This window comes from Cebus imitator, unplaced genomic scaffold, assembly GCF_001604975.1.
Source record: "Cebus imitator isolate Cc_AM_T3 unplaced genomic scaffold, Cebus_imitator-1.0 Scaffold117, whole genome shotgun sequence".
In the NCBI taxonomy this organism is placed as follows: Eukaryota; Metazoa; Chordata; class Mammalia; order Primates; family Cebidae; genus Cebus; species Cebus imitator.
This window is the reverse complement of record NW_016107432.1, coordinates 1492965-1516341: the sequence shown is the minus strand read 5'-3', so window position 1 is coordinate 1516341 and position 23377 is coordinate 1492965.

The window sequence follows — 23377 nt, the reverse complement described above, 5'->3', positions numbered from 1 at the left end:
GAGTGGACAACATAAGTTGACCTGTTATAAAAGTCACTGGAAGGCTTCTACACCTAAAAATAAAACCTCATGTATCTTCCATTTCTAAACTCTGATATGAGCAAATGCTACAAGGCTTTAATGCATTATGCCAAAGTGCAGTTTCACAGGTAAAGAAAGATTTTCATTGTTCACTGAGTGAGGACAATCAAGCCCTTCACTACCTAGAACATAGAAACTGTACATTCTGAGAATAGAACTACAGAAAGACTGCCCTTGCAACCCAGACTGCAGTTAAACTTTGGGATCTTGAACCTTGGGTTTATAATCTCATAACTCAAAAGGGCACCTCCAAATTACCCATTAGAGACCTTAAGGTAAAGCTAACCAAGGAAGTTTCTCCCCAGGATCAGACAGCATCCTAGATGTGGACAGCTTTTTTCCTCAGATCATAGATCAAGACATTTCTACAATATGAGACTCTTATCTCTAAATTATTTCCCTTGCTTATGCTTCTATGAACAACTGAAAAGCGGGTTTCTTATGTGCACTCACAGGAATACTTTTATTTGTGAAGCATTTTGCAGCCAATCTTACTCATGGACAACCTTATGCCTCGATAGATGGAAGATGAAAGGTAATGTGGGTAAGAAATTTTAATGGTACCTTTGTTGCCTTATAGTCAGTCGGAAACAGAACACTCGTCCACTCCTCTTAACCCACATCATAGGTTAAAGAGAAAATTGGCAGTAGGCCTTCATTTTCCTGGATGAGTATCATTTATTAGGTCTCTTTCTTCATGGTTTGGAGTAAATGAGGCAATAATTAGAAATGTCTCTCTCATAATAGGCTCTGTAGCAGATTCTACTGTAAATGCTATGGTTATACAACAGACTATCTCTACGGTCGTGGCAAATAATGTAATAAAATGTTTAGATTACTTTCTGGCTAAACAAAAGTTTCTGTGCAGTTGTTGATACTTCCTATTGAATATGCAGGAATACATTGGGTATAACAGAGATTCAGTTGTAAGGAATTAATGAACAGGCTGCTTGTTTAAAATGAGTAGACTTTATCTGGCTCATTCTTTGATTTATTTTCATTGGTTTTGGTTTATGGGGACCCTGGCAGGAGCATACTCCAAATTCCTGGTATTATCCACCTGAGATTCATAAAAGTAGTCTCCCTGGTGTGCTGTATCCTCTTGAAAGTTTTAAATTTTTGAATGCAGTTATCTTTAGAATTTCAGAAGTTCTCCTGTCAACTGGAATGAAAAAAACTCAAAGAAATGTATGACTGTGAAAACACCATAACCTATGAATGATGTGCTGAAGCCAGAAACCCAAAATGATGGTAACTGAGAATAGCAGTAAGGCCCTATGTTTTTGATATATTCTCACCTAAGTGAGAAACTGACTACAAGAGGGGAATTTTAAAACAAAATTATGTGAGGTCATTGTTTTGCACTGAGCTCATGCACGAGGCTCCTCCATATGAGATCAAACCAAAGCAGTGTCATTAATGCTAAATGCAACATAACTGAACTGAAACTTTAAAGAAACAGATTCTAAAACAGACCAGGGTTTGTTTTTCTCCTGTGAAAAGGAGATTCTAATATGGGGAAGGGGTCCCCTCTACTCTAACCCTTTTAAAAAGTAATAATCTGAAGTCCTTGTTTTCACTTCACAAAACCCAACATTCTGTTGTTTCCCCATGAGATTTAAGACCAAATAAGAACATGCCTAAAGTTTTGGTCTATCTCTCAAGGTTGAAAGGATGACCAAAAGGGGAGAATTATTCAATAAGTTTAGTCTAAAGCTACTTCCTTACATATTTTAAGTTCAACCTAAAGGTTTCTCCAGACAGTGAACTATAACCTAACTGGATGTGTAAGCAGACTGTAAACTACTCTTGTGCCAATCAACAAGTTTTGACCAATCAAGGGTGGCCAACTGTTCAAACCATGTTTAAATAAGGCAAACACTGAGCTGCAACCAATCCAGCTGTTTCTCTACATCATTTCCATTTTTTTGTATGTCACGTTCTTTTTTCTCTCCATAAATCTTCTTCTACCATATGTGTTTGCTGGAACATCTCTGAAACTATTGTAGTTCAGGGGCTGTGAGATTCATGAATTGCTTTTAGCTCAATTAAACCCTGCTAAAATTTTTTAAAAGAAAAGAACAGTAGACAAAAAGTCTATCTTGGCATGTTGATGGGCTTTTAGTCTCTTCTCTGGTTGTGAGTCTTTTCTAGTTTTTTGATAAAATTCCTAAGGAAAGGATTTTAAGACAATTGCACTTCTTTTGGAAAGAAGTTTTCTTAGTCATATAAGGAATTTCCAGGGAAAAAACAAGAGAAGGTTAGAAAGTCTTTGGTTTTGAGGCAGCTTCTCAGGCCTTCCTATTTTACTTTTAAATTTCCAGCATGGCAAAGCAACAAACGTTTAGGGTATTTTTTTCTGAGCCCTAACAATAGTCACAGTTCAAATGTCAGTGCTGTACTCATCCCAAGCTATTCACACATATACCAGCTGCAAACTCTATTCACACTGCAGATACAGATATTTGCCCAATATCATTATGAGTAAATCCTTTGATTCCCTTATGATAATTTTCAAACAAAACAGAAGCAGGACTCTCAGCAAATTAAAGAATAGTCACTTTGCATTGTAAAGTAAAATTCATTTTAGTCTAGATCCAAGACACCCAGACTCTGTATTTTTTAATAGACATCTATAGTTTTGACACGTGGCATCCATTTTCCTTTCTTATATAAGAACCGCCTGATTCCTTGCAGGGGAACCACTTCTCCACCACTCTCAACTTTAGGTAAAGAATGTGACCTCAGCTAAGCAAATCAAGTATTTTATCCCCTTGGCCATGGTTATTGGTTTATGTGGCTTAATTAGGCTGAACAGGTTCAAATGAGATTGGGATTTTGGTTTGTACTACATGGGAAGTAATTTCTCCTTAGCGCTCTCAGGTTACAAAGACCAGAAGAATTAGGAGCCATTAGAAACCCAAAGACAATCCAGGCTGATTTTAACAATCAAAGTATAAATAAGCCCAAAATACACATTGTAAAATACTGGTTGAATAACCATCTCATGAACCAATATATGGTATTTAGTGAAATTGATTAAGTGGATAGTTCATGGCCTAATACTTCTAGGTATGTACCCCAGCGAAATTCTCACACAAGGAGACATACACAAAGATATGCACTATATTGTTTGTGGTAACAAGAAATGGAGGCAATCTAGGTACCATCAATAAGAAAGTGGATAAATAAAATATCAAGTGACTGGAACCAACCCAAATGCCCATCAATGATAGACTGGATAAAGAAAATGTGGCACATATACCCATAGAATACTATGCAGCCATAAAAAAGGATGAGTTCTTGTCCTTTTCAGAGACATGGATGAAACTGGAAACCATCATTCCCAGCAAACTGACACAAGAACAGAAAACCAAACACCACATGTTCTCACTCATAAGTGGGTTTTGAACAATGAGAACACATGGACACAGGGAAGCGAACATCACACACTGGGGCCTGGGGGCATGGGGGGCTAGGGGAGGTATAGCAGCAGGTGGGGAATTGGGGAGGGATAATATTAGAAGAAATACCTAATGTATATGACAGGGCAATGGATGCAGGAAACCACCATGGCACGTGTATATCTACGTAACAAACCCGCACAATCTGCACATGTACCCCAGAACTTAAAGTAAATATATATATCAAGTGACTATACAATGCAATGCTATCTTAGAAAAAGTCATGAAAGTAATGTTAAATAAAAAGACTCAGAATTTATATATAGTATATCACTTAATGTAAAAAACTGAAAGCAATTTTGTGGCAATCATGGAGGTGTATCACATGGATCTCCCTTTAAGAAAAAACCTTCCATTCAGTTTCTGGAGTACAACTAGCTGAGAGCCTTCAGCTATTATAAATTTCAGGATACCCTCACCTTTCAAACTCAGATTATACTCTTTGGGGAAGACTCTGGCAATGTCTGAGCATGATGGGAACACTAAAGACACAGTCATTTCTGCCCAGTATGGGAGTCCACTAATGGGAACACTTTTCTCTGAAGCTCCCTGTAAAGATTTTACAGAACATTATTGCCTGATACTCTCTCTTCCCTAATACTATTCCTGCCTTCTTTTCTTTCATTGGTGTCAGGGGTGAAAAAATGTTCAGAATGAAGTTTATAAAAAGTCACAATGGGAGAATCACAATGTCAAACCTTGAGTCTGAGGACTAAGGCAATATCATTTGCAGGTGAGCGTTATAAGCCTTTTGAAAAATACCTCTTGGTGTGCTACTGGGTCGTGGTAGAGATGAAACACTTGACTATGGGACATCAAGTGGCCATGCACTATAAACTCGATATCATGAGTTGGATTCTATGGAAGCCACTATGTTATAAAGTTAGGTGGGTTTCTATTTATGGCAATCTATTGTGACATGGTAAAGGAACATTTAAAAATTAAACCTGCGTAATATCAGATGACATGAGTAACTACTTCAGAAGATGGTTCAGAAAGCTCTATTATCCACCATTTTTGCACTAGCTCTCTACCACGGTTCACATCTATGTCTATATGAGGGAATTTCCCCATGTATTCAGAAAGAAGAAAAAAAAAACACTTTGGTTTATGGATGCATAGGCTTTCCATGTGGATGTACACCAAAAATGAATGATCAGCTGAATCACAGTCACACCCAACTGTGGCCTTAAAAGATGGTAGTGAGAGAAAATCTTACAAACCACTGTTCATTCACTTTTGCTGTAGAGGCAGAAAAGTATGATACCTTTACTCATCTATCGTAAGAGTCATGACCCACACTCCTATAACAAGACTGGTTAACAAGAGAAAAGTATAACAAATGTATTTAACCTAACTTTTATATGACATGGGAATCCTTTAGAAATGAAGACCTCAGGGAAAACTGTCCATTTTTATGCTCAGGTTCAATGAAGAATAGACAGCCATGTAAAAATGGAATTGGACAAAAGAGTATAATGGTAATAGGCCAACGGGGAAATCTAAACAGAAAGACCTGTTTGTTCCAATTATTCTTGCCCTCTTAGTGTAGCATTCCTTCCACCCAGGAATGGGGCGGGACCCTTTTTGATTCAGTGTTACAATGTACTATCAGACAAGGTAGGCAAGAGGCTTTCTTCATGACAAGCTCTAAGACAGAAAAACAGGGAAAGGTTAGAGTAATATTTCTGGGTTTTATGGCTTGCTTTGGAGGAGAGGAATTCTAGTTTCTATGACCCACCTTGGAGAAGAGGAAATCTACTTTAATGACTTGTCTCAGAGGAAGAAGAAGGGCAAAAAAATAGAAGAGCAGAAGAAGATCAGAGAGAACTTAGTCATGATGCTGCTTCTGAGGCCTTCCAATCCCTTTTCGTTCAAAGTACTCAGCATGCCAAAATGCCATACTTTGGGATATAATTTTCTGAGCCCCAATGGTACACAAGGAGAAATATCCCAAGGTAAGAATATATTCATGGGCAAAGTTGAATAAATTGTTTGAGTTGTTGTGGACTTTGGAGGGAAAATACTGGAAGACCAGAGACATGAAGGCATGGGGAAGAGCTGTGGCAAGTGTATGCAGGGGTTTGTGAGGTGGATGGATATGTGGAAATGAATATGGAGGGTGAAGATCTTTGTATCACATATAAACACGCATTAGAAATTATCCATCTGCAAAGAAGAACTAAACAAGCTAGAAGAGGAAATGATTTGGCCAGTAGACATTAGACAATTTTGTGGTTGGCTATCCTAGCACTGGAATGATGGGTCCATAAACAGAGAGCCTCCATGACAGGGGAGGAGGTAATGGATGGTGGAATTCCCCCTAGCAAGGCTGGTTAGCAATTACTGCTTCTGAGTTTCTATACCTGTCTACCCCAAAGATTAACACTAACTCCCTAAATTTCAAAGACAACTGGCCACTTTTTGGTAAGTCGGCTTCATTGAACCCTTTCCAGCTTCCCCTTCTTTTCCTTTCATGGTCATCAAATCTGCATCACGCCTTGAAGGCTTCCCCTGACCAGTTCTGTTTCCTCCCCTTTTAACTTTCACAGACATTACTCCCAAATAAAGTTTTAACATTCCAATCTTCATTTGAACATTTTCCAGACAATCTAACTGCCACAATTTCCAAAACAATAATATATGTTTCATAGATACATTTCCATGTAAATAATTTTTAAAGACATTAAATACCCTGGAATGGGTGCCTACAGGGAGAGGAGGGGCGTGTGATGAATAATAGGAGGGGCAAAATAATAGGAAATAAGGCAAATATAAAAAATTAGAGGACAAGATTGGATGGAGAATTGTGTGCCAAAAAATGAGACATATGATTGGTTGTGTCAATCCAGTTACATGCAACTGAGGTATAAAAGGAAAACATTTACAATTTCTGTTGTTTGTTTTTCTCTTGAGAACCTGAGTGTTTCAGCTCCTACTGTAATTTTGATTGGACAGAGATGGACTCAGTAACAGGAGCTGACTTTAGAGTGGGCTTTTTTTCAAGAAACCTCTCACTTTTTATTGAAGGAAGAATTATTCATAGTACAGTTACCATAACGCTCCCAAATGGGTCTCAGGACTCCTGAGTGCAGGATGTATTCTAAAATATTTCCCAATTTTTTTTTTCTGGGTAAATGTTCAACAGACCTAAATGTCGGGCTAAGCACTAGAGTTTCTTTGGATACCCATGCCCACTCCCAACTACCACCTCACCTCATGTCCCTCCCTGAACAGCAACTTCCCTCCCTTTCCTTCCTACTTTTGGCTACTTCCATTTGTCCTAAGCTGGATGATCTCTCTTCTTGCATCTGGAGAATCTCCCTCCTTTCTCACACATTTGATTGGCTTACTATAATTGACAAAGAGTTAACTACTCTACAGAAATCTTCAAGGATCACCACTTTCACTTTCAAAGGATTAAGATTTCCTTTTTTAAATCACTAACAGATAGAACACAATATGATTTCAGGTCACAAGTTTCCTTCAGATCACTCTTTTTAATGCTTACTTCATTAAGAGGAACCAAGAATTGTAAAACTTAAGATAATTGTTAAAACTTAACCTGCCAACCAAAGGCTCTCCCTGAGGTATTTGTGTTCCCTGTGGTTAAGCAGTTATGATGCCTCTCACAAAGTAGAACATTGATTGGAAGCCAGTGGATTCTATTCTGGGGTGGTAACTCTTACCTCCTGGGTAGCTGTGGCTACAAAGGCTATTGTTGACTTTGTGTTTTAGAACAATGACATTGACCTTTAAGTAATTATGGCCTCTCTTAGATAACTCTGTAGGAAGAGCTTTGGTTAACCTTCTATTAACCTTATATTAACACTCTTAACTCAGAAACATAGAGGAAAAGCATTGTAACTATCAGAGTTACAACACCTTATTTGCACTCTACATAATTTCTCATCACACAAGGACATGCAGAATGTGTGAAGGCCACATAGCTAGATGTGTACCTCAGAAATGCACTCAAAACATTCATATTTGTCTTACATTTTATTTTCTTTTTCAAGTGCCAGTTACAAAACTATTTTCTGTCAATCATCTGTGCTCTGTTCTCTGAGAACTTAACTCCTTGATAATAAAAAATTACTGTATCCTAAGACACAATCTTATAGTATTTCAATTTTTCTGAAATGTCTTGCAATGGATGTGTATAGTCAGTGTAGTAGTGATAGTTTTCTTTCCCCAATCTGTGATGTAACATAATTGTTAGCATTTAAGGATGCCAAAAACATAGATGCCCTGCTTTCCATGAATTTTATGTAAGAAAGCCACCAGACTAGAAATACCACCATCTTGGTTGGGCATGGTAGCTCACACCTATAATCCTAGCATTTTGGGAGGATGAGACAGGTGGATCATCTGAGGTCAGGAGTTCGAGACCAGCCTGACTAATATGGTAAAATGGCGTCTCTACTAAAAATACAAAAACTAGCTGGGCTTAGTGGCAGGTACCTGTAATCCCAGACACTTAGGAGGCTGAGGCAAGAGAATCACTTGAATCCAGGAGGCAGAAGTTTTAGTGAACTGAGATTCCACCATTGCACTCTAGCATGGGTGACAATAGTGAAACTCCACCAGAAAGAGAGAAAGAGAAAGAGGGGAGAGGGAGGGAGGGAGGGAGGGAGAGAGAGAGAGAGAGAGAGAGAGAGAAGGAGAGGAGAGGAGAGGAGAGGAGAGGAGAGGAGAGGAGAGGAGAGGAGAGGAGAGGAGAGGAGAGGGCAGGGGAGAGAGGAGAGGATAGGAGAAAAAGAAAGGCAACCATCACAAATGTCCAGAGAAAGCCATCCCAGAGGGAAACAATCCCTAAGACTTGTGGCACAAGGTAGTGACACAGAGGGCCTTTAGAGACCAGAGTGGCCTTTTTTTTCAAACCAGCACCTATGTTATTCCTTAGGATCACGATGTTTCCCAGGTAGACATTGAGACAGTGGCTTATACTCCTTACTGTGCTTAAAAATATCTAGGGAACTCACTAAAACCCTCAGGTCCACAGTCACAGATATGGTTTGAATTAGTCTGAAGTTCTTCAGGTGATTCTAATCTGCAGCCAACTTGCAAACTAAGGTGCTAACACCTTAATTTTCAACTAATTCCTTCTCTAACAGATATTTATTCACACCAGAAAAATGTGACTCAGGATTGTATTTAGTAGGTCCTTGCTCTAGAACATAGATTTGCTAGTAGGATGAAAGAGGGACTAAAAGTAGAGTTGGAAAGTGCTAAAGATGTATTTCTACTCCAAAATTGTACTGAGGGTCCCTGACTCTATTTCTTGACTTGATGACAGTGAGATGTGTCAAGTCAACATTAACAAATTACAGCTTTTCTGAGGATTTGAGATTTTATGTTAATTACACCAATAAGGCCATTTATAATTGATTTTAGAATACAAAAATATAATGATTTATTTGGTTTTTAGAGTGGACACATGTTGATGGTTTTCCATTGGAAGGAAAACTCAAAAGACCATCAACATGTGTCACCCACTCAATGATGTCCTGGTGGGATTCTCAATCCCTGTATCCTATCTATCGAGTATAGAGGTAGGCATGTGACCCAGGCTGGGCAAGTGTGACTATTTCTGTAGAATAAAGAAATGGAATTACTGGGTTCTAAGATATTCATATTTTCCATTTGGGATATGCCTAGTGATCTCCAAAATGGGTGCATTGACTTGTGCTTTCCTGAGAAGCAGAAAAAACTAACTGTTCTCTTCAGCAACACTGAATATCATCAAACTTAAAAACTTTTTATCTCTGTAAATATTTATCCTAAAAAGCATGTGAACTAGTATTTTGTGATTGTTTTATTTTGCATATTTTGATTACTCATGAGATAAACATATTTTCTATGTTTGTTGAATATTTTATATACTTTTCTGTGAAACATTTATTACTATTCTTTGATTATCTAAATTATGGTTCAGGATTTAAATCACTTTTTATGGTAGATAATTTAATTTTTATTTATTAAATCTTTTACTATTTTATAGGCACATGACATACATATATATATATATATATGGCACTTAAGATGTTTTGATAGACAAATAATGGATAATAATCATATCAGGGTAAACGGGGTATTCATTATGTCAAACCTATATCCTTTCTCTGTGTTACAAATAATCCAATTACATTCTTTTAGTTATTTTTAAATGTAAAATATTGTTGTCTATAGTCATCCTGTTGTGCTGTCAAATACTAGATGTTATTCACTTCATCCAGCTACATTTTGTACTCATGACATCCCCACTCTCCCACCACAATACCCTTCTCAGTCTATGGTAACCATCATTTTACTCTCTATTGCTATGAGTTCCACTATTTTAATTGTTTTAGTTGCCACAAATAAGTTAAAACATTTAAAGTTTATCTTTCTGTGCCTGGCACATTTCAGTTAACATAATGACCTCCACTTCCATCCATGTTGCTGCAAATGACAAGATCTCATTATTTTTTATGGCCGAATAGTATTCCATGGGGTATAAGTAACACATTTTCTTTATCCATTCATCTGTTGATGGACACTTAGGTTGCTTTCAAATCTTGGTTATTGTAAATAGTACTGCAATAAACATGAGAGTGCAGATAGTTTTTTTTCTTCTGTATGTAAATATCAAGTTTTCCCAGCACTATTTATTGAAGAAACTACCATTTCCCCAAAGTGTGTTCTTGGCACCTTTGTTAGAAATAAGTTCACTGCAGATGTATGCATTTGTTTCTGGGTCCTCTGTTCAGTTTCACTGACTTACGTGTCTTTTTTTTATGCCAGTACCATGCTGTTTTGGATATTATACCTCTGTAGTATAATTTGAAGTCAGATAATGTGATATTTTCACTCTTGTTATTCTGGCTCCCTTGTAATTCCATATAAATTTTAGGATTTTTCTCTTATTTCTGTGAAGAATGTCATTGATATTTTGATAGGAGTTGTACTAGATTTGTAGATTGGATTGTGTAGTACAGACATTTAAACAATACTGAATCTTCCAATCCATGAACATGGAATTTCTTCCTTTTTTGTGTTCCTTTTAACTTTTTACATCAATGTTTTATAGCTTTCCTTGTAGAGATCTTTCACTTCTTTATGTTTATTCCTAGGTATTTTATTTGCAGCTATTGTAAATGAGAATACTTTTTTATTTCTTTTTCAGATTGTTCACTGTTGGCAATAAAAATGCTACTGATTGTTGTATATTATTTTGTATCCTACAACTTTACTGAATTTGTTTATCAGTTCTAATAGTTTTTTGGTAGAGTCTTTAGATTTTTCCAAATATAAAATTATATCATCTGCAAACATGGATAATTTGACTTTTCCTTTCTGATTTGGATATCATTTCTTTTTCTTGTCTGATGGCTCCACCTAGGACTTCAAGTACTAAGTCAAATAATAGTGGTAAAAATGGACATCATTGTCTTGTTCCAGATCTCACAAAAAAGGGGTTTCACTTTTTCCCCATTTGGTATGCTAATTTTGGGTCTGTCATATATGCCTTTTATTATGTTGAGGTATGTTTCTTCTATATCCGGTTTTTTATGGAAAAGAATGTTGAATTGTGTCCAATTCTTTTACAGCATCAATTGAAATGATCATATTGTTTTTGTCCTTCATTCTTTCAATAGGATGTATCACATTGATTGATTTGCATATATTGAACCATTCTTACAACCCTGGGATAAATCCCTATTGTTCATGTTGATTTATCTTTTAATGTGTTATTGAATTCAGTTTGCCAATATTTTGTTCAGGACCTTTACATCAATATTCATTACAGCCTGAGGTTTTCTTTTGTTTGATGTATCTTTATCTGCTTAGTGTTGGTATCAGGGTAATAATGGCCTTGTGTTATAGAATGAGTTTGGAAGTATTTCTTCCTCTATTTTTCAGAATAGTTTAAGTGAGATTGATATTAGTTATTCTTTAAATGATAGGTAAAGTGTAGCAGTCAAGCAATTGGGTGCTGGGCTTTCCTTTGCTGAGAGACTTTATTACAGTTTTGGTCTCATTCCCTGTTCAGGTCTGTTATTGGTTGTTATTGATCTGCTCAGATTTTTGATTTCTTTGTGATTTACTCTTGGTAGGTTGTATCTAGTATTTTATCCATTTCTTCTCAATTATCAAATTTATTGATAGTTTATCAGAGTAGCCTCTAATGATTCTTCGAATTTCTGTGGCATTGGTTGTAATGTCTCCTTTTTCATCTCTGAATGCTTTGTTTTTTTCTCTCCTTTTCTTAGTCTGGCTAAAAGTTTGTGAATTTGTTTATGCTTTTTTAAAAGACCAACTTAGCATTTTGTTCATCTTTGGTATTTTTTTCTTCATTTCAGTTTCATTTATTTTTGCTCTGATATTAATCATTTTCTTTCTTCTAAATTTGGGTTTGACTTGTTCTTGCTTTTCTAGCTTTTTTGGAGGCATCATTAGGTTGTTTATTTGAAGTTTTTCTATTTGTTTACTGTAAGCACTTATTCCTATAAAAATTCATTTTATTACTGCTTTTGCTGCATCCCATAGGTTTTGGAATGTTGGGTTTACATTTTTATTTGTTTGAAAAAAATTTTAATTTTCTTCTTATTTATTGACCCACTGGTCATTCAGAGGCATATTGTTTAATTTCCATGTGTCTGTGTAGTTTCTAAAATTTCTCTTTTTATTGATTTCTAGTTTTTATCTTTTGTCATCAGCAAAGATACTTGATATAATTTTATTTTTTAAAATGTTTTAAGACTTGTGTTCTGGCCTCGACATGGCACATGTTATACTTTTATGAGTGATTCACATGCTGAGAAGAAGGATATGTATTCTTCAGCCATTGATTGAAATATTCTGTAAATATCTGTTAGGTCAATTTAGCATATAATGCATATTTTTTTACTTTCTCCCAAACAATTGGATACTCTCTGTGCTGAACTTCCTGGAGTTGAGAAAAGGTTTACACAAGCACCCCTGTAGTCACCACCACTGAAACTGCACTGTATCAGACCCAAAGCCACCATAGCACTGGATTTCACCCAAGATCTGCAGTGACTACTGCCTTGAAACTGCCTGTGTTTACTCAAGAAGACCCAAGGACTCTACAATCAGCAAGTAGGAAATCCAGCCATGCTTGTATTCTTCCTTTCAGCTATTGGGCTCCTGCTGGCTGGCCCCAGGCAGGCTCAGAAGTATCATCTGGAAGCCAGGGTCTAGAGTCATGAACCTTAGGAACCTACCCGGTGCTCCATTCTACTGTGGCTGAGCTGGTACTTCTGCTGCAAGACAAAGTCCTTCCCACTCTACCCTCCCCTTTCCTCAAACAGAGAAGTCTTTCTATATTTCCACCATCACCTCAGGCCTATGGCAAATATTGCCTCTCTACCACCAATGTTCATGCAAGGCCCAGATACTCTTCAGTCAACTTTTGGTGAATGCTGCCAATTCTGAGTCTCTTCCTTCAGGGCAATGGGCCCCCCTCTGGCCCAGGGCAGGTCCAGAAATTCTGTCCAAGGTTTGGAATTGGGAACCCCTGGAGCCTGCTTGGTGACCAACCCATGACTAAGCTGGTATCCAAGCATCAAGGCAAAGTTCCCTTAATCTTCCATCTCCTTTCCTCAAGCAGATAGGGTATCTCTCAATTGCCACCATAGTTAGGAATATGCTGGGTTACTCCTAAAGGCAGCATGGTTCTGAGTCTCACTCAAGGTTGCAGCAAGTACTGCCTGGCTACCAGTCCTGATTATTAACACCCAAAGGCTCTTCAGTTTATAGGTCCTTCTTTATATGAGAGCAGGATTGGGTCCTTCTTTATAAGAGAGCAGGTTCCCTTCTTGCCCAGGGTGTGTCTAGAAATGTCATCTGGAAGATAGGGCTTGAAATGGGGGCCTCAGGACTTGCCTGGTGCCCTATGCTACTGTGGGTATTGTGTATCCAATTTAGTATCCAATTAGCTCAAAAGCACTTTAGCCCACTGTAGCAAGACTTACCAGAACTTTAGTTCAGACCAACAATTTCCTTCTGGCTAGGGCTAGTCTAAATGCTTTCTCCATGGGCACTGGCTAAGTTCTGCCCTGTGTTGCTTTCTAACGACAAGACAGCACGGAGTCCCAATGTAAAGCCCCATAATTACTGTTCTCCCCCTCCCAAAGCCCACAGATTCTTTCTCTACTCCACACCACAGGGCTGCTGCCTGGGGATGGGGGAAGGGTGCTATAGGTGACTCAAGTCTGTTTTTCCTACTACTTTCAGTGCCTCTTTCCTTAATATGATGTTGAAACCAGGTACTGTGATCACTCGCCTGATTTCCGATTCTTATGAAGATGCTTTTTTCAGTGTGGATAATTGTTCAATTTCATGTTGCTATCATGCAGACAGTCACTGGAGGATTTATTCAACCACCTTGCTCCACCTCCCTCCAGCAATTTGATTTCGAAGTCTTTCTTATTTCATAAGGTAACAATAAATTGCAAAAATGTATTCCAAGAACCTATAAGTATTATTATACCTTGTGTCAAAAACCTTTATCACAGCACTGCTTATAGTTGCTATATTAGGGTGCTTCAGGGAAATAGAATTGGTAGTATATAGAGAGATATAGAAGAAGAGATTTATTATAAAAATTAGCTTACACGATTATGGACACCAAGAAGTTCCATGATAGGCCATTGCAAGCTGGAGAACCCCAAATCTTGTAGTGCAGTTCGGTCGAAGTCCAAAGGCTGGAGAACCAGTAGTGCCAGGACAAGATAGGTGTTCCTGTGCTGGAGAAAGAGAGAGAGAGAGAATTCGCTCTTCATCTACCTTTTTGTTCTATATGATCCCTCCAAGGTTTGAAGGATGACTGATCACACTGGGAAAAATGGTCTTCTTTTCTCAGTCTTCTTATTCAAACACTAATAACTTCTAGAAACACCCTTGCAGCAGGCCAGTTCTCACTAACATGGGCCTCCATAACAACTGTTTCACTACTGACTGAGTGGTTAAGTTAAATATTAAAAGCCAGTGCCCTTCCACAAAGGCTGGGATGTAGCAGAAGCCCACCAGGAGTTTTGTCTAGGCCTTTCCTGGGACTTAAAGCATGACAAAATAACAAAGGAATTTTTAACAGGACTTTCACTGTGGGTCTGAAGAAACTCCCTAGGCCTCCACAAACAATTTTACTGGGGTTCTGAAGAAATTCCCCAATCCTCCGTGATTTAGCAGGAGAAAAGGTAAGAGTAATCACCACAGCACCTGGACCTATTTAGGTGAAGTAAATTTATTGAGGCTTCAGAGGAAGTTCTTCGTGTCTCAGATTTTAGTTATATATTAAAAGAAGTTAATCACTTATGTCTTTAGATGAATGCATACTTACACATAGTCATATAGCTTAGAAGGTTTATAAGCCCTGAAAAACTGTAATTTTGAGTTGGCCTGGCAATAATTCCCAGGCCTTCTTCCTGTAACCAGTTGCAGAAATAAAAACTCTTTTCCTCGCCAGTTCCTCTGCATCTCATTATTGGGCCACAAGAAATAGTAGCTTGACCCTCAATTTTGTCTGAGAACACCCTCATATACACACTCAGAAATAGTATTTTACCTGCTATATGGGTATTCCTTAACCTAGTCAAGTTAACATATAAGATTAACCATCAAAATTACAAAGAAAAAATGGAAGCAAAATTAATGTATAATAATATGGGATTGATTACATAATTTGTGATAAACATGAATAATAATGCATTACAGAATGCGATAATATGACAGGAGATATAGTTACAAAATATATAGGTAATTGAAAATAGAATATATATTATAATCTCTTCTTTGTAAGAGTAAATTATGTATGTGCTTATGTTTATACATTTTCAAAAGCATGGAAAGAAATTTAAAAATATTCAACAGTGATTTTTTCAAAAGTGATCTTATGGATGATTTTCTTTTTCTTCTTGTTAATGAACTATGCCTTCTAAATTTTCTGTTAAAAACTGTGTAAGTTTGTAATAAGACAAAGCAACATTTACTTTAAGCTGTTGATCAAGGGCTGGGCATGGTGGCTTACAGCTGTAACCCCAGCAATTTGGAATGCCAAGGCAGGTGGATCCCCTGAGATCAGGAGTTTGAGACCAGCCTGACCAACATGACAAAACCCTGTTTCCACTAAAAATACAAAAATTAGTCAGACTTGGTGGTACATGCATGAAGTCCCAGCTACTCGGGAGGCTGAGGTCCAAGAATCACTTTAACCTGGGAGGCAGAGGTTGCAGTGAGCAGAGATTGTGCCACTGCACTCCAGCCTGGGTGACACAGTGAGACTCAATCTCAAACAAACAAACAAACAAACGAAAAAATCTGCTGATAAAGCTGAACATTTTGCTTGATCACACAAAATCTATTTTAATTTTTCTCTTCAGGGTTTGTCATTATAAATGCAATAATCATGGCTTTGTATCACAATTTGCATTGAAATTTTGCCTAAAGTCCACTGGCATTATGATGCTGTAATCTATGCATATGGTAATCTAACAATTTGTAGAAATTATATTCTTTAAGAAAATCAATAATATTAAGTTCTTCTGCAGCTGCTTCAATTATATTCTAGGAGAATATTGGACTTAACCCTTTCCATGAAGCTTTTGACAACACATTACAGTTGATTATGAGTATTTTCACAAATTGAATTAAGATGTTGTACATCTTAATGCACAACAACATACACCTTAAAAACAACATACATTTTTTCATTGATGATAATTTTCTCAAGTTCTTGATTCCTGCTATAGAATCCTTAACTATGTCCTGAAATGGGGTAATTTATAACCATGCTCTGAAAGGAGAGCCTTCCATTGATATGCTCTTGGTAATCTCTTATCATAACTGAGTCATTTCTGGCTGCTTCCTGATGAATGAATATTGTTGCCAATAGAATTATCTTGTTAACATAATTTTATTGTTATTAATGACCATTTTTATTAAGGCAATAGATACTTATCTGTTTCTTTTTTACATGTTGCTTCTCCTGGGGGAAATTACTACATAAAAAGTAATTAGCTCTATCCAAAAGTCCAATGAGTTGTTCTGTGAGTGCCAGGTGACTTATTCATTGCTCTCTGGTTATAGAAATAAAATTCTGAGTTAACACATGTAAAGCAACTTCTTTACATGTATAAGGCACATAATATGTTTTCAATGTCATGGATATGTTTGTCTCTTTTGCAGAGGGTGACAGGCAAACAAGGAATGATGGCACGAAACTCATTCTTTTCCATTGTCTGAATCACAATCACAAATTTAAGTTTCTAGACAGTGGAAATAAAGACACAATATATAGTCATGTATCACTTAATGAGGGGGATACATTCTGAGAAATACATCATTAGATGATTTCATCATTATGCAAAGATCACAGAGTGTGCTTACACAAATCTAGATGGTATAGCCTACTACTCAACGAAGCTATATGGTACCGTCTATTGCTCCTAGTCCAAAAACCCATACAACATGTTACTGGACTGAATCCTACAACCATTTGTAACACGAAGGTAAATATTTGTGCTATCTAGACATATCCAAATATAGAAGAGGTAATTAACTGTGTTATGATGTTATGTCACTAGGTAACAGGAATTTTTCAACTCCATTATAATCTTTTGGGACCACTGTTTTATATGTAGTCTGTCATTGACAGAAATGTTATACAGCAAATAACATTTCATGAATGTATATTCTTTTTAAAAATATTGTTTGGCAAGCACCTTGTGTTTATCTCTTTGAATGTAATCCCGTCACTTTGAAATGAACTTTTCATAGTGCTTGAATACATATAAAGCAGATGCTGAGTACGTTGAGAGAAAAGCTGAACACATTTAGTTCTAGGGTGCATTTGAGACACATTTACCAGTGTTTTATATTTTGAGCTAGTTCACGTAGTACCACCTTTAATAATTCTTCCCCATACTCCTATTTTCTTATTAGAAATATTTAATTATATATACAGTATTGAGCTTCTGTGCCTGATTGGGAGTTAGATTAGTGATTCTTAGAAAAGAATAAAAAAGCTAGAAATCTCTGTTGCTAAAGCCATTACATACCTAATACTCAGGTGCCTCTGGATGTGCCACCAGATGAAGCCTGATGGAGTTTATCACAGTTTCTTCTAGAAAATGTGCAAATGGGGGAGCTAGGAAATTATCCAAAGCACAGTACTCCATATTCCAAATGGAGAAGAAAAGATCCATCATGGGCAAGCAGCCACCGGTTGCATCTTCTAAATCAGCTAAAACGAAGATGGGATCAGTTCTAGCCTCCACCTTTTGGAATCCATGCCACTCACACATCAGTAGGATCTGAGAAATGTAGAAAGTGGCTAAATGAGTCCAGTGGCCCTGGCTGTTTCCCACTGTGGCACACCAGAAACTTCATAGGGTCTGTGGTCTCCTTTATAGGCCCCAGGCTGGCTTCCAACCTTCCCCAAGCTGAATAGGGAGCCCTCTGAGACTGGCCTGGGAGTCAGCCTTCAAGATGTGAAGCTATCCCTGCTCACCTCTGCCCGCTATCTCAGACTCGAAGGTTTTCAGATGTCTTGAATCATTCTGGCTTCAAGGTTTGTTTCCTTTCCTCTTCATGCTTTGATGAAATGGACAAAGGAGAATATCTAGATGTCTCCTGAGAGAGGAAATGATATCTGTTCTGTTTTTATTAATTCCTGATTCTTTGTCTTTCTTGGCAAATATGGCTTGGACATACTTCTAAGCTTGCAAGCCCCATTTTAGAGCTCCTGGTAGATGCTCTATAGTAAGTATTTTTCTACTGAGGACATGAAGTTAAAAGCACACTGCTCACTGATGCATGGTTTTAAGGTGGCACATGCCTTCCAATTCCTTCCCTTTAACAGATTCCAGGACAGGGGTGCCAATGAGCTGAGTCCCTGAAAAGGTTTAAGTGCTTGCATCTCCACCTTTGAATCTGGTCATTCCTGCAGTGGCTGAGGCATGTCCTAACCATTACCCAAAGTCTCTTGTCGTCCGTTAGCAAAACATGCCTAAATATATCTCCAGTTTCTGGCAGAAATTGATCAGATAGTTGGTTTCCATACCTGAGCACTGCTATTCCCAAAACATCAGTTAGGGGCAAGGATCAAGTACCCAAGCAGAGAAAAAAAAAAACAGAAGGGAGATAGTCTTCATTTCCACCTGTAAATCTCTGGTCCCATGTAGACAGAACTCCCAATTCATGAGCAATTGGGAGTCTATTAAAGCTTGCATTAAAATGGCAATTTCCATGTAGTAATTTCGCAATAACTTTTTTTCTTAGACTTCTTCAATTTAATGTCATAAAACATTTTTCCAATATCTTGCTTTTGTCTCAGCGCTGCTTGTGTTAGGTCTTCATTATCCCTTTTATATGAACGTTCAGTATTTTGACATTCACAGTGAAAAAGCATGTTGACTCATATTTAGGGCAATTATTTTTATGTCAAGTACAGATAAAGTCCCACCTTAGCTTTGAAGTTATTCAGAATAGCAATCTCCTTAACAAGCATTCTTCCTTTCCTGCATGGTCTTCATTTTAAAGAGGCATAGTCCAAAGAGGACTCCTCATTCTCACTGCTATCCCAAACATTTAAAGTATACACAGAAATTCTAATTAAAATCCTATCTGCTCTACTCGTTAAAATAATTTTGCTTATTAATATCCTCTTGCTCTACAGAACAGAATGTTGTAGGTCAATAAATCTATTCTAACTTGTAATAAGAGTTGTTTTGGTTATGTTATCAGTTATTTATTTCTGGATAATAATTTAAACCAACATAGTGGCTTACAATAATAAATTATACCCCCAAACTCCCAATATACTCTAAATTTATTATTCTAAGAGAGACTTCTTTTTCATTCACATGTGTTTTCCCAGCATGCTATTTGTTTATACACCACTCTGGACCATCCCTTCCTCACAATGCATCCCTTTCCTCATTATATCTCTCCCTCCATGTACAACCACCCTGGGATTTTTTTTTTCATAAGAACTGACTGCTTTCCTTCCATGGCTCTTCATATTGTATTTTTGTCTTTTTGTCCTCAGAGAGCAGGGGAGGTAGGAAAACTGTAAATCCTGAATGTTAGTAATAAATATTCTCTTATATACTTATTATTTCTAATACTTATAAAATACTTTCATTATATTTTTATCCCCCTTGCAGCTAACAAACTGATTTGGGAAAGCAAGGCCTCATAGTGTGTAAATGTGAAAAGCTTGGATTTGAATCCATGTCTGCCTGGCTCATGCTACCCCCCAAGGGAGCAGGACAGTGGTGCTGCCTAATTTCCATTTCAGTTATCTTTTCAAATATTTTATCTTTTCTATAAAATAGAATTGAAAAAAGCAAAATAATATACACAGATTTGTCCATAAAGTACTTTATGAGACAATCAAATGATTGCACTTAATAATCATTTGTGTTTTTGTTTAATTGAAAGGGAGAATTGTTTTTCTGCAAAAATTTCTGTTAGGGCTAAACAGTAACACAAACAGAGCAAGACACAGTTCCTCGCCCATCCAAGTTCAAAATCGCTAGGAGATTTTCAATCCAAGAATTGTACATACCATCCTTTGAAAAACACTGACATTCCATTTTCTAACCCTAGCACCTAGCAATGAGACATGGTAAGAATTCAACAAATGCTTTTTGAATGAAAGAAATGTGTATTAAGACTTCTTTTCCAATATCATAATTTCAGTATTATGCTTACACATTTATTACTATTTTGATTTTTCAAAGACTAGCCTGAATTCATTATTGTGTCTAATTTCACTCCAAAACTCAGGACTTTCCTTGTTTTTGATTTTGGTGTTATAGCAATCATAAATAATGTTTTTGCTTTACAAACAGGCAACATGAGGAGAGAAGACAAGATCTTCCTTAAGAATAAGTTGGAAGAGCAAGGCTAAATGCTGAAGAAAGTATTAAGGTTTCCATGGCTGAGGAAGCAAGATTTAATGAATTAAGAACTGAAAAAAAAAAAAAAAAAGAAAAAGAAAAAGAAAATGGGAGGGTCCAGCATAGGTAAAATCAGTTTAAGCAGAAAGAAAAAGCATGCTACAGAAAATGCTGGGTCAAGAAGTTTCTTGGGCAGAACTCCCCCAGAAGTGCTGTTCCCTTAGAACAATTTGGTTATTTGAAAAATCAGGGGGAGACGATCCAAGATGGCCACAGAGGAACAGCTCTGGAGTGCAGTTCCCAGTGAGAATGCAGAGGGTGAGTGATCACTGCATTTCCAAATGAGATTTACTGCCCACATACCAGGAGATTCCTGGGCGAAAAAGCACCACGAGTCTCCAGCACGGCTGTATCAGCCAGCACAGTGGGTCTCCGCACAAGAACTCACACAGATCTGGGCAGCCATTTCAACTGGTGCCTCAAATGCCTGGGAGACAGAGTCACCCATTCAACTGCATAAAAGGGGGCTGAAACAGGGAGCCAGGTAATCTGTCTCGGTGGGTCCCACCCCCTCAAAGACCAGCAATCTGAAACACACTGGATTGAGAGTTTCACAGCAAGCACAGCTGGACCTCGGACAGTCCACCTCTGTGGGGGGAAGGGTATCTGCCACTATCAAGGCAGCCCACCACTACCAAGGCAGTCTGCCATTACTGAGGAATTCCACCATTACTGAGGCAGTCTGCCATTACTGAGTAAATCCACCATTACCAAGGCAGTCTGCCATTACACAGGCAGTCCACCATTACTGAGGAAGATCGCCATTACTGAGGCAATTCTGTCTATAAACAAAACCACAGGAAGTTCACACAGCAGGTGGGCAGACCCCATGGCAGCTCAGCAATGCCTCTGCAGGCAGACTGTGACTAGGCTATGTACCTGCGGGGGAGGGTATCTCTGAAAAAAAGCAGAAGCACATCAGGAACTTATAAATAAAGCCCAGCCTTCCAAGGACAGAGCACCTGGGAAAAAAAGGTGATTATGAGTTCCTCTGCAGTAGACATAAATGTACTGGCCCAGTAGCTTTGAACGGAATGATGGAACTCACAGCTCAGCACTTGAGCTCCTATAAAGGACAGACTGTCTCCTCAAGCAGCTCCCTGACCCCTGTATATCCAAAGAGACACCTAATAAAGGAGAGCTCAGGCTGACATCTAGCAGTATCCTTCTGGGACAAAGATAACAGAAGAAACTGGAAGCCACCCTTACTGTTGTGCAGCCACCACAGGTGATCCACAGGAAAATAGGATCTGCAGCACACCTCCAGCAGTCCTACAGCAGAGGGGACTGACTGTTAGAAGGAAAACTAATAAATAGAAAGCAATAACTTCATCATCAACAAAAAGGATGTCGACCCAGAGACCCCATCCAAAAGTCACCAACTATGAAGGCCACAGGTAGATGAATCCAGAAAGATGGGGAGAAACCAGCACAAAAAGGATGAAAACACCAAAAACCAGAAAGCCTCTCCTCCTCCAAGGAATCACAACTCCTCACTAGCAAGGGAACAAGGCTGGATGGAGAATGACTCTGATGAATTCACAGAAACAGGCTCCAGAAAGTGGGTAATCACAAACTTCTGTGAGCTAAAAGAACATGTTCTAACCCAATGTAAAGAAACCAAGACCCTTGAAAAAAGGTTTGATGAAATGCTAATGAGAATAAGCAGCTTAGAGAAGAATATAAATGAATTGATGCAGCTGAAAAACATAACATGAGAACTTCATGAAGCATACACAAGTTTCAATAGCTGAATTGACCAAGCAGAAGAAAGGATATCAAAGATTTAAGATCAATTCAATGAAATAAAATGAGAAGGCAAGATTAGAGAAAAAAGAGTAAAAAGAAATGAGCAAAGCCTCCAAGAAATATGGGATTATGTGAAAAGACCTAATCTACATTTGATAGGTGTACCTGAATGAGATGGAGAGAATGAATCCAAGCTGGAAAAAACTCTTCCGGATATTTCCAGGAGAACTTCCCCAACCTAGCAAGGCAGGCCAATATTCAAGTCCAGGAAATACAGAGACCACCATAAAGATATTCCTCAAGAAGGGAAACCCCAAAGCACATAATTGCCAGATTCACCAGGGTTAAAATGAAGGAAAAAATACTAAGAGCAGCCAGAGAGAAAGGTCAGGTTACCCACAAAGGGAAGCCATCAGACTCACAGTGGATTGCTTGGCAGAAACTCTCCAAGCCAGAAGAGAGTGGGGGCCAATATATAACATCCTTAAAGAAGAGAATTTTCAACCCAAATTTTCTATCCAGCCAAACTAACCATCATAAGCAAAGGAGAAATAACATCCTTTAGGAATAAGCAACTGCTCAGAGATTTCATCACCACCAGGCCTACTCTAGTTGAGCTCCTGAAAGAAGCACTAAACATAGAAAGGAACAACCAGTACCAGCCACTCCAAAAATGTACCAAATGGTAAAGAACATCAACACAAGGAAGAAACTGTATCAATTAATGAGCAAAATAACCAGCTAGCATCAAAATGGCAAGATCAAATTTACACATAACAATATTAACTTTAAATGTAAATGGGCTAAATACCCCAATCAAAAGACACAGACTGGCAAATTGGATAAAAACTCAAAACCCATCAATGTCCTGTACTCAGGAAACCCATCTCATGTTCAAGGATACACATAGGCTCTAAATGAAGGGATGAAGGAAGATTTACCAAGCAAATGGAGAGCAAAAAAAAGCAGGAGTTGCAATCCTAGTCTCTGATAAAATAGACTTTAAACCAACAAAGATCAAAAGAGACAAAGAAGGGCATTACATAATGATAAAAGGATCAATGCAACAAGAGGAGTTAACTGTCCTAAATATATATCCACCCAATACAGGAG